The sequence below is a fragment of the Typopeltis vanoorti genome, chromosome 6, assembly GCF_054136105.1.
Source record: "Typopeltis vanoorti isolate ZY-2024b chromosome 6, IOZ_Tvanoo_1.0, whole genome shotgun sequence".
In the NCBI taxonomy this organism is placed as follows: domain Eukaryota; kingdom Metazoa; phylum Arthropoda; class Arachnida; order Uropygi; family Thelyphonidae; genus Typopeltis; species Typopeltis vanoorti.
Window position 1 is genome coordinate 806,644 of NC_143554.1, and position 15,124 is coordinate 821,767.

At 36.6% G+C, this 15,124-nt stretch overlaps 1 protein-coding gene across 3 annotated transcripts in view; it reads left to right on the forward strand.

Annotated features, from left to right (window-relative positions):
• The window catches only part of LOC150105243 (lanC-like protein 2), a 309,805-nt gene continuing 294,681 nt past the window's right edge, over nt 1-15,124 (forward strand). The window contains exon 1 of one of the 3 annotated variants that reach the window (XM_090394012.1): nt 1-5,321. The gene's annotated coding sequence lies outside the window, so the exon portion shown is untranslated. The remainder of the gene's footprint in view (nt 5,322-15,124) is intronic. The other 2 variants (XM_090394013.1, XM_090394010.1) reach the window with 2 other exon arrangements.

Here is a 15,124-nt window from a genome sequence, read left to right on the forward strand (position 1 = left end):
TGATTTCTTTCTCCGCTGTTCAGTTGATGAAGCTCTTGCAAGTCAAGAGTCCTTGTGGAAGGCCATACATCTTTTTGTTCTGTGAAGCTTGCATCTGCTTAGCAACTTCTCATTTCAAATAATAAATTACACGATAACCACAGTAATTAATTTTAATGAAATGAAAGTACAGATATTTCGTACTGAAAATAGTAGTACATCAAGATGATGTACTGTTATTTTCAGTACGAAATATCTGTAACATGGCAAAATTAATTGTGACAATCCCTTTATATACACATCAAGAGTTTTAATTAACGTGCCTTTAAATTTACCAAAATTCCGCCAAATATAACATCATTGCTACAACTCATGGACATGGGCCAACTTTCAAAGCTGTTTCTTAAAAAGACATTCTCAAAGGCGGTAGAAACAACAACAGGAGAAAATGCGATTAGGCTCTAAGAATTTTGGAAAAAATTTAACATTAAACATGCAATTGGAAACATTCATGAGTAGTGGGAGCAAGCATCTTCTAGCTGCATGAGAGCTGTTTGAAAAAACCTTTTGTCAGAATGTGTTAATGACTTAGGTGGTTTTCAAAATCCTGTGAATAATGTGGTTGAAGAAATCGTTGCAATTGGTGAAGACCTTGGTTTTGATGGTGTTGATGCAAAAGATGTTAAAAATTATTGAATTCAAAAGATTTCAGTGATAACGATCATCTTGAAATTGAACAACAATGTGCATATGAAGACAACAAACAAATGGAACATGAAGATGAGGTTCCAAAGGAGATAACAATCAAAGAACTGAATGGAATATGTCACAGTTTAGAATCGATTAAGCGGCGAGTAATGGATATTGATCCAGATGTTAATCGAAGAATGCTTGTTTGCAAGGACTAGAGATCACTTGTTATCATAGAATTTATGCTGATAGGAAAAAAACTAAAACTGTTCACACGACTCTTGATAACTTTTTTGATTAAAAAATTGCAGTAACTAATGTAGGTACAAGCATTTATTAAATATTTACTTTGCATTTATTTTTTTATCTTGGTTAAAAGTACCATATTACATGAATTATTAATACAGTAATCGATCATGGACGAATTATACTTTTTACCATTGATTATTATATTTGATTAACGTGATTTTGATATACACAATAACATCGAGGAATTAATCTCATTAATCAAGGGATATCTGTATTTATAATCATGCCACAGGTACCTTTTAAAAGATTAGTTCTCATTTCAAAACCGCATGATCACTTTCCCCAATTAGTGGCACTATTATCATTGTTAGAGATGGTATTATTAAATACAATATTCACCACACGTGTTTCTTCGACTGTGTGCTACACAGGGCTGTTATCTTTATGCATTTCAAAGAATTGAATCTTCTTACAGATGTTAGTTCACCAATTATCATTTCTTTTCACTCACCTGCCTGAACATTTCAGAATTATCTCCTCTTCATTTCCTAGCCTGTGACAGCATCATGTTGATTATCTAATTTTATTCACCTCTACCTCAAACAAGATGGTCTTAGCTGCTTTCTTCAAATTCTATGTGGGGGGCAGATAGAAAGCTTCTGAGATCAACAGAATACTCCACCTTTCTTTTTTTCCTTTGTCTTTTTTTGTAAAAAATGCTATAACCATCATCAACCGCTATATGCAAGTGGCCTAGTTGCGAAGATACTTCATGACTTTATCTTTCTGTAAGCAGAATTTATTTGCTTACTCTTGCTTGGATAAAGGATTAAACAAGAATATAATTACTTGCAAAATTTAATCATCATATTCTATTAATTTGAGTACATTTGCTGCCTTTACTACCCCTAAATCAGACAACCATGTTACCCTTTTCGACTACTTATCAATAATAATTGATTTCATACTAATTACCCAAATTGGGAGATTGCCTTCCTAGTTGTTTTAAACATCCATAACACAAACTGCTATTATCATTCCAGTTCTGAATCCTAATCCTCATTAACCTTTCCCACCTTAACCACAACTCCAGTTGTTGTCAGTAGGCATTTTAATAGAAATATGTAGACACACTGATGTTTGAAAAAACGGTTTAACATATGTAAGAAAAATTAGAATTTATTAACAACTCCTGTATATTTTGTTCACTGTAACATTGGCATCATTCAGGGAGAAAGCAAAAGAATTGGATTGACTCATTCTTGCGTTAATATTTTGAATGTTGTAACCAGTTAGAGTTAACCAAATTAGTTGTGACCAAGAGTTAAAGTTCAGAGGACATATTGCAAAAGTTGGTAAAATAGCTCAACAAATTTCTTGAATTTTGAAAAACACACTAACAAGTAAAGGTAAGGAAGTTATTATCCCTCTTGCTAAGGCTATGATTCAGTCACATCTTGACTACTGTGCACAGATTTGGTCACCTGGGTTCCTTGGGGACTAGGAAGTGGTCAGAAATATTCAGAGGTGAGTGATCAAGATGGTGACAGGTCTGTGGAATACTCTCTATGAGGATAGGTTGATGATTTGTGGATTACATAGTTTAGTTGATAGACAGAAAAGAGGAGACATGATAGAAATTTTTAAGATATTAAAGGGGTTTTATAAAATTGATGCAAACAAAATTTTTCAATATGTGACAAATAGAGATCTAGGGACCATCCATTTAATTTGTGTAAAAGTGTAGTTAGTGGGGATGTGTAGACCAGATTTTTTGTGTGGAGAGTGAATGGAATGGATTGCCAGAATTGATTGTGAGTTCCTGATGGTGAATGGATTCAAGGAGAGGTATGATAGGATTTGTGTGTATGATTGTTGATTTGAGTCTCCCACGATGAGTGTCTGGACTACACAGAGATGCTGTAAATAATAATAATTCTTATGCTCTCCCTGAATGATCCTCATGTTACAATGAACAGAATATAGAGCAGTTATTAATAAATTTGCAATATTAAACTGATGGCTTCACTCACTAATCTATATCTGTTCTGCTCCTCATAGTTCTTCCCAACTTTGCATCTTATAGCAGTGTATGGAGTGAAATCAGGTTGAAATCACGAGAAACTGAACTGTAGAGGACATAAGATGGTTTAATTGTGAGTGAATAGGAGGTATTTGAGGAAATAATCTTGATGTCAATAAGGCAATAGGATTTGATGACATATCCCTATCTGTTTCAAAGGAATGTTCCAGGGAATTGGCAATAGCATTGTCATGCCAGTTTAATTACAGTCTTACAACAGCACAGGTTCCAAAGGAGCGGAAAGAAGGTAAAATTGTTCCACTGCATAAAGTGGTGATAAGGCTGTGGCTACCAATTATAGGCCAGTCTGTATTAAACTAAGCTACCTGTGCTGAACAGCACATATAGCTTAGTTCTACTCAGTAGATTACCTGCAGCCAAGAAGGCAAGTTCATATTTTATGGTTTCCTGTTGGATAACTGTGTATTTTTTTTTTTTAAACTGAGATTTATTTTTATCCTTTTCAACAACTTGAAATAATGTTAAAGATTTTTATCTGCATCTTTTTTAAACCAAGAATTCAAGGTCAAATTAAAAATTGTCAACAACATTAAAAAAACAAAACAAACCGTGCCTCTTCCAAATTTACATAGCATTTATATCTTGGTGACAAACGATTGACGTGATGTATAAATAGAATAGTTTTTTCACTTAATAAAGTATGCTTTTTATTCAGATTTAATGATTTTTAATAATGTTGCCTTACCACAGCACACTCACTGGAATATCTACCATGCAAGCAGTATGGTAGACATTGCAGTATCTACCATACAAGCAGCCAATCAGCTATCCAACTCGCTAATCTCCTATTCAGCCCCATCTCTTCAGTTTAGTTACCAGTTTGTCTTGTGGTAATCTCTCAAAGAAAAGATCTTTGAAAAATCCAATCAATCCAGTGAATTCATTGCCTTGTTGTAGTATGTAAGCAGCTTGCTAAAACATGACCTTCCATAAACCCAGGCTGACCATCATAGAGGATACTGCTATTATCAACCCAGTTGTAAATCTGATTCCTCACCAACCTCGCTAACATCTTAACCATAATCCCAGACACAGTTTGGCTTATCAGTTGTAGCCTCGGTCTTATCCTTAAAGTCCCAAAAGAGTAGAAAGTGTAAAATTGTTCCATTTCTCTTTCAAGATTCACATTAAACAAGTGGTCTAAGGATGCCATTAATTTCCTAGAGTGTTTTTTCAAGACATGCAGTGATATGTTGTCAAATCCTTCTGCCTTATTAACATCAAGTTTACTTAATTCATCGTGCATCTCCTGCTCATTCCTTTGACTCCTTGGCCTCCTAACTCCTTTGGAATTCAAGATGTAACACGCTCTTACTTATCAACTTTTAATGAGCTATCCTACATTCAGCTTCACAGAACACACACATCTTGCACTAGCCCTGTTATTGATTTCAGATTTGATTTCAAATTGATTTCAACTTACATCCATGTTGTTAACATGATTTTCCCATTACATCCCACCACACAGCAGTTATCACTCTATCCTTGCATCCACCTGCTGATTCAATAATTTCTCTTAGATCTCCTTGTTCATTAAGTGAGGTGTCTTCAGATGGGACATAAGTTTCAATAATATTTTTTTCAATTTCACTTCCATCAGCATGGGTGGAATTTTTAAATTCTACCCATGTACTTCAAGAATTACTTTTATTAACCTTTCATTTACTTCTCAATTTTTTACTTAGTTCTTTCATCACTTTTTTTGAGGATAGATATACTAGCTTAGTCCTCTACATTTATCCACTTCACTCCATATATAGATATATTTACCAGTATTTCATAGCCTTTACCTTTTTTTTTTTTTCATTGTTTGTATTAAGACCATAACGTCTACTTTTTTGTTTTTCTATTTCCTGAAAATCATCTGATTACATTTTAGCGCTTATACCTTGTACATTCCATGTGCCATAAAGAGGATTGTCTGTTTCCTGCCAAGATCTACCTTTTGAGAAACCTCCAACCTATTGAACTAGGGTTTGATGAGTACCTTTTCTTTCTAGCAATGAAGCTGAAGTGAAAAATCCATAGCCCTCAAATAGTAAAATACTCGTAGTATTGGGTCATAACGAAGCATAGTTTATCAAGAGCGGCCAAATAGAGCAAATAAAGAAAAGGAGATCTAAGTGAAGAAGAAGAGACCAGACCCAGCTAGAGAATAATGGGAGAGCAACTTCCAGCAGACAGCATTCTCTCGTGGCATTGGTGATCCACAGGTCCTTATTCAATATACTCAGCCCTTCCCACTATAACTGGTGAGATAAGTGACCCATCCTGTAAAAGTTAAAGGGTCCACTGTTTGGTAAATAAAAAAATAATGTTAAAAGTGATCAGTAGTTATTATTATTTTATTATCTTTCAAAGAAATTACATGAACACAGAAGTAGATAAACAAAAAATAACACCATGATACAAATTTTTTTTTTTTTTTTTTTTTTTTTTTTTTACAAATTTTGTTCTGAGTAGTACTGCTTCTGTTTTGTTACAGTAAGTAGAATTAATATATGTAAAATTAATAATAATAATAACAGTTTTTATTTTTTAAATTAGTTATTCAAATTTCATATTCATACATGGTATTACAATACAATACATTACAGGCCTGCCTGGTTGACCGAGTGGTTAGCGTATCCGCTCTCCAGCCAAAAAGGCTGCGGGTTCGAATCCCGCTGTGGGCATGAATGTTTGTGATTGTCTGTGAAAATACTAGTGGTGGTAATCGGTGGTAGATGGCGTTGGTAAGTGATGAAAGTAGTTGTAGTTGGTGGATTTTGGTGGATTGAATGGTGGATATGGAGAGTTGTGGAGTAGTTGCCCTCCCTCGATGAGTCTGGATTCCCTGGAGGTGTCATATAATAATAATACATACATACATACACGTGCACATAGGTGCATACAAATACATGTTCTTTCATAATGCTATATAAAAACCACCATCTTCATCATAATCATGCATGCATAGTACACTAAATTGTCAAAAGTGTCTGAACAGCAACTGTTTGTATTTCCTGTCACTACAGCATTGCTGTCAATATGACGTCGGGCCTCCTTTCACTGCTATTACAGCCATTACCCTTCAGGATAGGCTCTCCATTAAGTTTAATTAAACAGCAGCTGGAATTTGTTTCCATTCCTCCTGTACTATGGTGAACACAGCTGATGAGTATTAGTTGGGCAAGTAGGTCTGGCATGCAACCTCTGCTCCAGCTCATTCCAGAGATGTTCAATAAGGATGTGGTCAGGCTTTGGGCTGACCAGTTTAGTTCTTCCACTTCCATGTCTTCAAACCACAGTGCTAGGGCCCTTTCTTTGAGATCAGTTATGTTATTTTGCTGATATAGGAAAGGGCCTATTCCAAACTGTTGCTACGGTGTGGGAAAAATGAAATTGTCCAAAATATCATGGTAAGCATCAGCCTTTAAAGATCTGGACACAGATACCAGTGGGCCTAGGAAAAACAGTCCCAGACCATTATGCTATTGCCTTCAAATTTCATGGTCGATACAAGACATTCCTGTAAATGTTGTTCACCAGGTTCAGACATGTCCATTGTGCACTGAGATTCATCTCTCCACAGGACTTTCTTCTGTTGATCCACAGTCCAATGAGACTGTTTTTTGCACCATTCCGGATGACACCAGACATTGGCAGGTGTAATTAAGGGCTTGTGAGCTGCAGTACAACCATGAAACCCAAGGGCAAACACCTCCTGGCAAAGAGTTCTGTCCCTGGCATCTGTTCCAGAGCTCATGTAGAAGTCATTTGCAATGATTATTAAGGCTTATTGATGATTTACTGTAACAACACTCTTGAGAGTTTTCCAGTCCCAATTTGTCAGTTTCTTGGACCTGCCAGTTCGGGGGAAAGGTTTGGTGATTTCATCACATTTCCACTTCACAGTATCCTCATTGACAGTAGATTGGGGCACATGCAATGTGGCAGAAATCTGTCAAACCAAATGACTGAACTTGTGGGCTCTATCCTACCACTTTTGAATGGACGCAACTCCTTTGGTCCACCTATCCTGACTCCAAAGAATGTCTACACTACTAATACCCACATGCCTAGGCACATATAGCATTGTGGACATGTATATCCATCATATGGAAAGGCAATGTCGAGCCATGGGGATGTCCAGACACTTTTGGCAACATAGTGTATGATTTATTTACATTTAAGATATTTTTGATATACATTTAAGATATTCCTAAACAAATATTAAAATATAAGCCAACTGAAAAGAGAAGGCAGGGTAGACCTCAGAAAAGGATATTGGATGGATAATGAGACCGGAACAGACCAATATGGTCTATACCCGTAATTAGTGTTATGATGATGAAGATATTTTTGTTACATTGTTTGGTCATTACAGAGATTAAGTGTAAAATTCTGAATGTATTCATTTTTCTCTAAATATATATTTGACGGAGAGATTATCACCATTCAAGCTATTTCCATGCAGCTATATATAGAAGGATTCCAATGTAATGCATGTACTGTTTCTTTTATTTAAATTCTTTATTGTTGTTTTCTATCCACACTAATAATGTCTTATGATATTCAAGACGATATCTGTGTAATAAATCAGTGTTTTAATGTGGAACATGTGTGATCCTATAATAATGGATATATCATGTTTCGTTACACAAGAAAATTTTTTTTTTTTTACCTGGAAGGATTTTTCTGCATTGATGCAGAGTTTAGTATTCATGCATAAAATGTAGGTATTCTATATGTTTTGTTCATTTCAGGTGCCAGTCTATGTAACAGAAAAGATATTTAGCATGTGTTATAGGTGCGATTTCAGAGAAGTGGCAGTTCTTAATAGTAATGCAGTCTTATGTGTGACAGCATAGTGTGAGTGGTGCAGGGCAGGATTTTTGGATTCTGTATAATTAATATCTGATTTTTGGTGCTATTCATTATAATTGAATTTTGGTAGAAGTAACTTGTGATTTTGTTGAAGTCTTGTGCCCTGAAGGGAACAGTGTGTGTCCGAGTGGACTGAGTGGAGTGTGTAGTGCAATATCATCTTTATATTGTTATATTTGACTTATTGTGGCAAAATTCTCGATGTCATTTAACTGAGTAGATTATATGATAGTTTATTTAATGGTATTGATTCATAACACAGAATAGTAAGAAACTTATTAATATTTATTAACTTATTAGGTGATATTTTGCTGTTGTTATATCCATCATCTCCAGAGCACAATAGTTTTTCATAGTACACAAAACAATTTGGTATAACAGTCGGACTAGTTTAAAAATATTGTAACAGACAACACAAGGAACTAAAGTCCTAATTGGTGCTATCTATTGTTGAATAATACTTGGGAAATACTTCATTTGATGTTGCTATAGACCTGATAATGTGGAGGGTAGTGACCAGCAAATGTATAAGCAAATTTGCCTAGTAAATGAGAAAAGTGCTCTAGCACCTCGAGCCCACCAAATTTCTTTGTGGGGCCTGAGGTGCTAGAGTGAACTGTGCCTCCTCCCCTTTATTGTTTTGGATCCTTAAATTGGTCCTAATGTTTTGGGGCTCTCAGCTAGAGCCTCATGCACCTGTGCATAAGTATGGCCCTACTTGAATAATAAGATAGAAACTGGAAGTAAAAAAAAAAAAAGAGTTTCTAGAGTTTTGAGGGATAGTTACCTCAAGCAGTATGTAACAGAGGAAACACAAGGATTGAGGGTCTAGGATTTGATCATCTCATCAGAGGTGCAAATGAGGTTATAAATGAGGTGCAAATCTTCCTCCAGTTGATGAGAGTGACCATGAAGTGATTACCTGGGTAGTTGCCAGCCATGTGAGGACTTCTATGAGGAAAGGATACATATGGAACCACAAGGCTGGTGATTATGAGAAGCTCTGCTGAGCATCCCATGCTACAGCTGCAAGCTGTAGCATGGGATGCTCAGCAGAGCTTCTCATAATCACCATAGAATTCCTCATTCTCATAGAATGAGGACTTGTGTGGAAAGGAGATCAGTGCTGCTTCAGTTATATTCAACCACTATCTAGTAGAATTAATATCTAAATGTATTCCAACAGAAGGTTAAGTTATGATAGGTGTGAAGTGGATGAATGAAGAGATTAAGCATGCAAAACAGAGAAAAAAAGGCATTATGGAGGCAACACATGAGGTGGAGGAGTGGTAATAATCGGTAACCCATGAGGAATACAAAGGACAGGCAAGGAAGGTGACTTGGTTGGTAAGAGTAGCAAAAGTTCAGTATGAGCAGCAGTTAGCTAATGAAGCAAAAAAAAAAAAAAAAAAAAAATCCCAATGTTGTGGTTAAAGTGTTGGAAAGATCTGTGGGAATCAGGATTCAGAATTGGGTTGGCAACAATGGTAACCTCTTTGATGAACAGTGTGGATTTGCTAAAGGGAGACCATGTTTTAGTAATTTACTTACTTATTACAATAAGGTGGCAGCAGCATTGGATGATGGTGATGGATACACAGTAGTATGCTTCAACTTTGCAAAGACTTTTGATGGATTACTGCATGATAGGTTGATAATTAAACTCGAGTGGATGGGCTTGGATATTAGACTAGTGCATTGGATTGGAGACTGGCTGTCTGATAGCTATCAGCAAGTTGTGTATGGATGAGCAATATCCCAGAAGAGGAAAGTCATGGTATGCATTAGGGGTCTGTTTTAGGACCATTACCGTTTAACCCATATGTAATGATATTGAGGAAGATTTGAATGATGATATACAGTTGTTAGCATATGATGCAAAGTTGGAATGAACTATGAGGAGTAGAGCAGATGCTATGGCCTTACAAAAAGACTTGAATAGATTCAGTGGATGGGCTTGTGAGTGGGTGATACCAATTCAATGTTGCAAAATGTAAGGTTTTAAAATTTGGAAAACAAAGATGGAATGTAGCATTTACTCTTGGTGGGGATATATTGTTGGAAATGGAGGAAATAAGAGATGTTATTTCTGATGGATGTTGTGGTTATAGCCTTTCGGCTGTTTAGGTGCAGCTATATATATATGCTAGCCTTGCAGAAGTCCAACCCCACGTCTGAAGCATTTGCCCATGTGCAAGGCAAAAGTGGCAAGAAGTAGGGGTTTGCTTTGTAGAGTGAGGCACCAATACAGTAGCATGAAATTTATTTATTTTATTTTAATTAATTAATTAATTTATTTATTATTTATATATTTTTAAGAGTTGGATGGTTACATCAAACCCAGAAAACTTTCTAGTATCTTTTCAGTTTTCTTTTGTCGAATCCTGCTGCCACTTTTTTTTTTTTCACTTGAATTGTTACATCAAACCCCTGCAGAGAACCCTGAAAATTGATGGCTAACGGGGCTCTGGCACACCCAATTCCATGAAGAGTGTCTGTTCTGATCACAACCTTATTACTGTGTGTGGAGGGGGGGTAGCTGACATGTCGAGAACCGCAGTTCGGGATCTTGATGAGAAATGTGCTACGAAGACTCTCAACATACTTCAGCTAAACATCAACGGCACTCAAAAAAAAATGGAAGAACTTAAGAACATTTTATACAAAAATAACATCCACATTGCATGCTTACAAGAAACAAAACTAAATCAGAATCTGAAGCTTCAAATCAAAAGCTATTCAACATTAAGGAAAGACAGACCGGATCGTTCCTGCGGAGGTCTAGCTATACTCCTACTGACCAAATACATTAAATATAAAGAAATCGTATCAACTACAAACAGCAGTATAAATAGTAACACAGAGGTTCAAGCAGTCAAGATATTTCTATAAAACTCAATATCAGCCAGATAACACAGATATAAATACAGAACTACTTCAACAACTAAGTCAACCAACTTGCGGCTCCCCACAACTAGATCGGAAAGGAGCACAAATAAAAGACATAATTGATCATCTAACCCTTGAGTTCATAAACAACAAGCAAAATTCATATCTGTATTTTCAAAAACAACAGGCACAGAATCAGCATTAGACATCACAGCAGTAGATTATGAAACTGCAAGTCTTACCCAGTGGAAAATACTAAAGAATGCCATCAGCGATCATAGACCTATTATCACAACCATTAATTTACAGTTAGACCAAAAACCACAAAGAGATCTTGGAACTTCAGAAAAGCAAATTGGCTGAAATACACACAACTATTAGAAACATATTGCACTAGCACACCCACTAGTAAAGAACTTGATCAGCAACTACTAGAACTAACTAACAACATACAGAGAGCTGCAAAAAATTCAATTCCCAGAGGACTCAGGAAAAACAGTTGGGTTCCATTTTGGAAAGATCATAATATTATTATTATTCAGGCCTCCGTGGAGTCAAAGGACTCATCGTGGGAGGTCCTTCCTAAGAACATAAAGTCTATCATACCACTCCTTAAACTCATTGATCGTTCTCGCCCTCATCAGGCAATGCATTCCATGGCTCAACTACCCTCCACGCAAAGAAACTACTCCTCACCCTCTTGCTCACAGTTTCCTTTCGTAACTTCCAGGGATGGCCTCTTGTCATCACTCCTTCCCGCTGTTCAACCAAGCGAAAGAACTCCCCATTGTCAACCCTGTAACCACCTCTGCTATGATCACCAAAAGAGATATTATCAATGAACAGTTAAAACAAAATAATACAGAAGACAACAGAAAGAAGTTAATAGAATTAACTCAAAACATAGAAGATGAAATTTCTAACTACAAGCAAAAAAAGTTGGAAAAATTCTGCAATAGGCTAGATCCAAGAAAAGATTCACAACACTGGAATGTCATCAGATTATTAAACAATGCAACACTTCTAGATACTGATCACTCTTTAAACGCGGTCTCCTCAGGAAATCATACAGCAGCAACAAATAAACAAACAGATGGCCATTTTACTTGCCAAACATTACTCCAATGCAAGCAAGCTGTAATACAACAAAGAAGACAAAAAGTGCAGGGAAATTGCAAAACATCTGCTAATACAGTCCAGAACCTATTCTTCTGAAGACATATTTACTTAGGACCTCACAATGACAGTATTAGAACAGCAGTAAGTCAAATTGGCCCTGACAAGTCATCCAGAATTCATCTTATCTTTGGACATATGATTAAAAAATGGGAAAAATAGCCCAAAACTACCTTCTGAAGATATTTAACTTCCTGGAATTCAGGTGAACTACCAAAAATCTGAAAAACATCAGTCAGTATACCCTTACTAAAACCTAACAAAAACCCTAGTGACTGCAAAAGCTAATAGACAATAGCTTTGACAAGCACTCTCTGTAAACTAAATGAAAGAATAATACATACGAGAGTTATGAATTGGCTCTTAGAAAACAAGATCAACTTCTACCAAACTGCATACAGGTCTCAACACAGTACAGACGATCAATTATTTTATCTTTGCCAATCAGGCATAGATGGCTTTCAAGAAAAACCACCAAAGAAGATGGCAGCAATATTTTTGGATCTCACAGCTGCCTATGATTGTGTCTGGAGACAAAAATTAATAAAAATTGCATACGATACAGGAATAAGGGGGAATGCATTCATTTGGATTTCAGATTTCATGAAAGGAAGAAAAATGAAAGTAAAAGTTAATGGAATTTATTCCAACATGCATCGAACTTGGGCTGGAGTCCCACAAGGTTCTGTTTTAAGCCCACTCTTATTTCTCATCTATATATGAATAATATCCATCCTCACATAATAAATGACACAAAAATAGCATACTATCCAGATGATATAGCAATCTGGCACAAGCAGTAATCCTCAACAATCTGAAAAAGTCCTAAATAAATCAATAAAAGGCTTAGAAAAATCGGCAAAGTAAATTAAACTACAGATAAACCCAGAAAAAACAAAACTGAGCATCTTTCCCACTGATAGAAAAAATAGACACTATTCTTCTTCATATAGTTTCCTCAGTGAGAGGGGTACAGCACCATGTCCTTCCAGTTCTCTCTGTTGGTGGCTTTCCTTTTTGTTTCTGCATAGCCATGTGATCCTATATCTTTAAGCCATGTCTTTAGTTTTTTGCCTCTTGATCCTTTTCCTATAATTTTTCCTTCTAAAACTGTTAGTATCCTCTGTCCTGCTGAACCTCTCAGTACATGTCCTGTCAATCTCATCTTTCTCTGGATCATTTCCTGTAATAAAGATTTCTGTGTTCTCATTCTCTGTAGGACATCTGTATTTGTCACATGTTCTGTCCATGGGATTTTCAGAGCTCTCCTATAGCACCACATTTCAAAGGCCATTATATGTTGCCTTACTCTCTTCTTGAATATCCAGGTCACACTTCCATATGTGAAAATTGGCCACACTAATGTTCTTATCATTCTTTTCTTTGTCTCGATACTCACAGAACTTCTGAGCAGATCTTTATTTTTCCAGAATGCATCTTTAGCTACAGCTGTTCTTATTTTTATTTCTTTATCTTGCTTTCCATCTGCAGTAAAGTAGGTGCCTAAATATTTGTATTCTGTTTTATGTTCAATTTTCATATCTTTGGGTTATGACAGATGATGGAAAAATATTGAGAGAAACAAAGGGAGCTACATCTGGTATTTATTGATCTGGAGAAAGCATATGATAGAGTGCCAAGGCAAGAAGTCTGGAGGTGTCTGAGAGAGAAGAAGGTGCCGGAGAAATATGTCAGATTGGTGCAGGAAATGTACAGAAATGTGAAGACAAGTGTTCGGACCTGTTTGGGACAGACAGAAAGTTTTCAAGTAACAGTTGGCTTGCATCAAGGGTCAGCATTAAGTCCGTTTCTGGTTAATATTGTGATGGAGGTGGTAACAGAGGAGGTGAGAGAAGATGTGCCTTGGACAATGTATGCAGATGACATCTTGCTGTGTGTAGATTCAAGAGAAGAAGCGGGAACTAAACTGGAAAGATGGAGAAAAGTACTGGAAGAGAGAGGTATGAGACTGAGCAGGAGTAAGACAGAGTATATGTGTTGCGCAGTGGGTGGCGGCAGCCAGGAGACAGATCTGGAGCTGGCAGGAAATGTCATCAGGAAGGTGAGAGACTTTAGATACTTAGGTTCAACAGTGGAAGAAGATGGAGGAGCTGAGAAGGAAGTGGGATGCAGGATACAAGCGGGTTGGAGGAACTGGAGGGAGATGGCTGGAGTGTTATGCGATAAGAGGGTGCCGATCAATCTGAAAGGCAAAATTTATAGGACAGTAGTGAGGCCAGCTATGACATATGCTATAGAAATTGTAGCCCTGAGGAAAAATAACATCAGCAGGATGGAAGTAGCAGAGATGAGAATGCTTAGGTGGATGTGCGGTGTGACCGGAAAGGATCGTCTGAGAAATGACTATGTCAGGGGAACAGTGAAAGTTACGAACTTAGGAGCGAAAATACAGGAGGCAAGGTTTGAGATAGTTTGGTCATGTGATGAGGAGGGAGGACGAATATGTGGGAAGAAGGGTCATGCAGATGGATGTGCAAGGAAAGCGGAAGCGTGGGCGGCCAAAGAAGAGATGGAGGGAGCCTGTAGAAGAGGACTTGAAGATGAAGAACTTGGATGTGGTGACAGCCCAAGACAGGAAGGTGTGGAGGAGACTCATTACAAACAGTGACCCCACTTAAGTGGGAGAAGCTGCAGAAGAAGAAGAAGTTCAATTTTCATATTGTTTATGAATATTTCTGGCTCGGATCTGCTTTCTTTTGAGATTTTCATAAATTTCGTCTTTTTTGCATTCATATCTAATCCAAATTCTTTACCTTCTTCAATTAGTAGCTGCTTTGATTAATTTGTTTCTGTTTTCTGCTATTAGAATGATATCATCAGCATATGTAAGATTGTTATATTTTATACCATTGATACTAATTCTTATTTTTTGTTTTTCAGTCTTTTTCATCACTGTCTCACTATAGATATTAAATAGATTTGGTGAAAGGATACAACCTTGTCTAACTCCTCTTTTTATTTTCACTACAGAAGTCTCATTGTTAAACAGCTGCATTTTCTGTTTGGTGTAAATCATTTTTATAATCTTAAGTACATGATCTTCTAGACACAATTACAACCCCCAAATCAAAATATATAATGCCAAAATAGAAAAAAACAGTCTCCAAAATACTTAGGCCTAACCCTAGATACTGAACTGAGATTTAC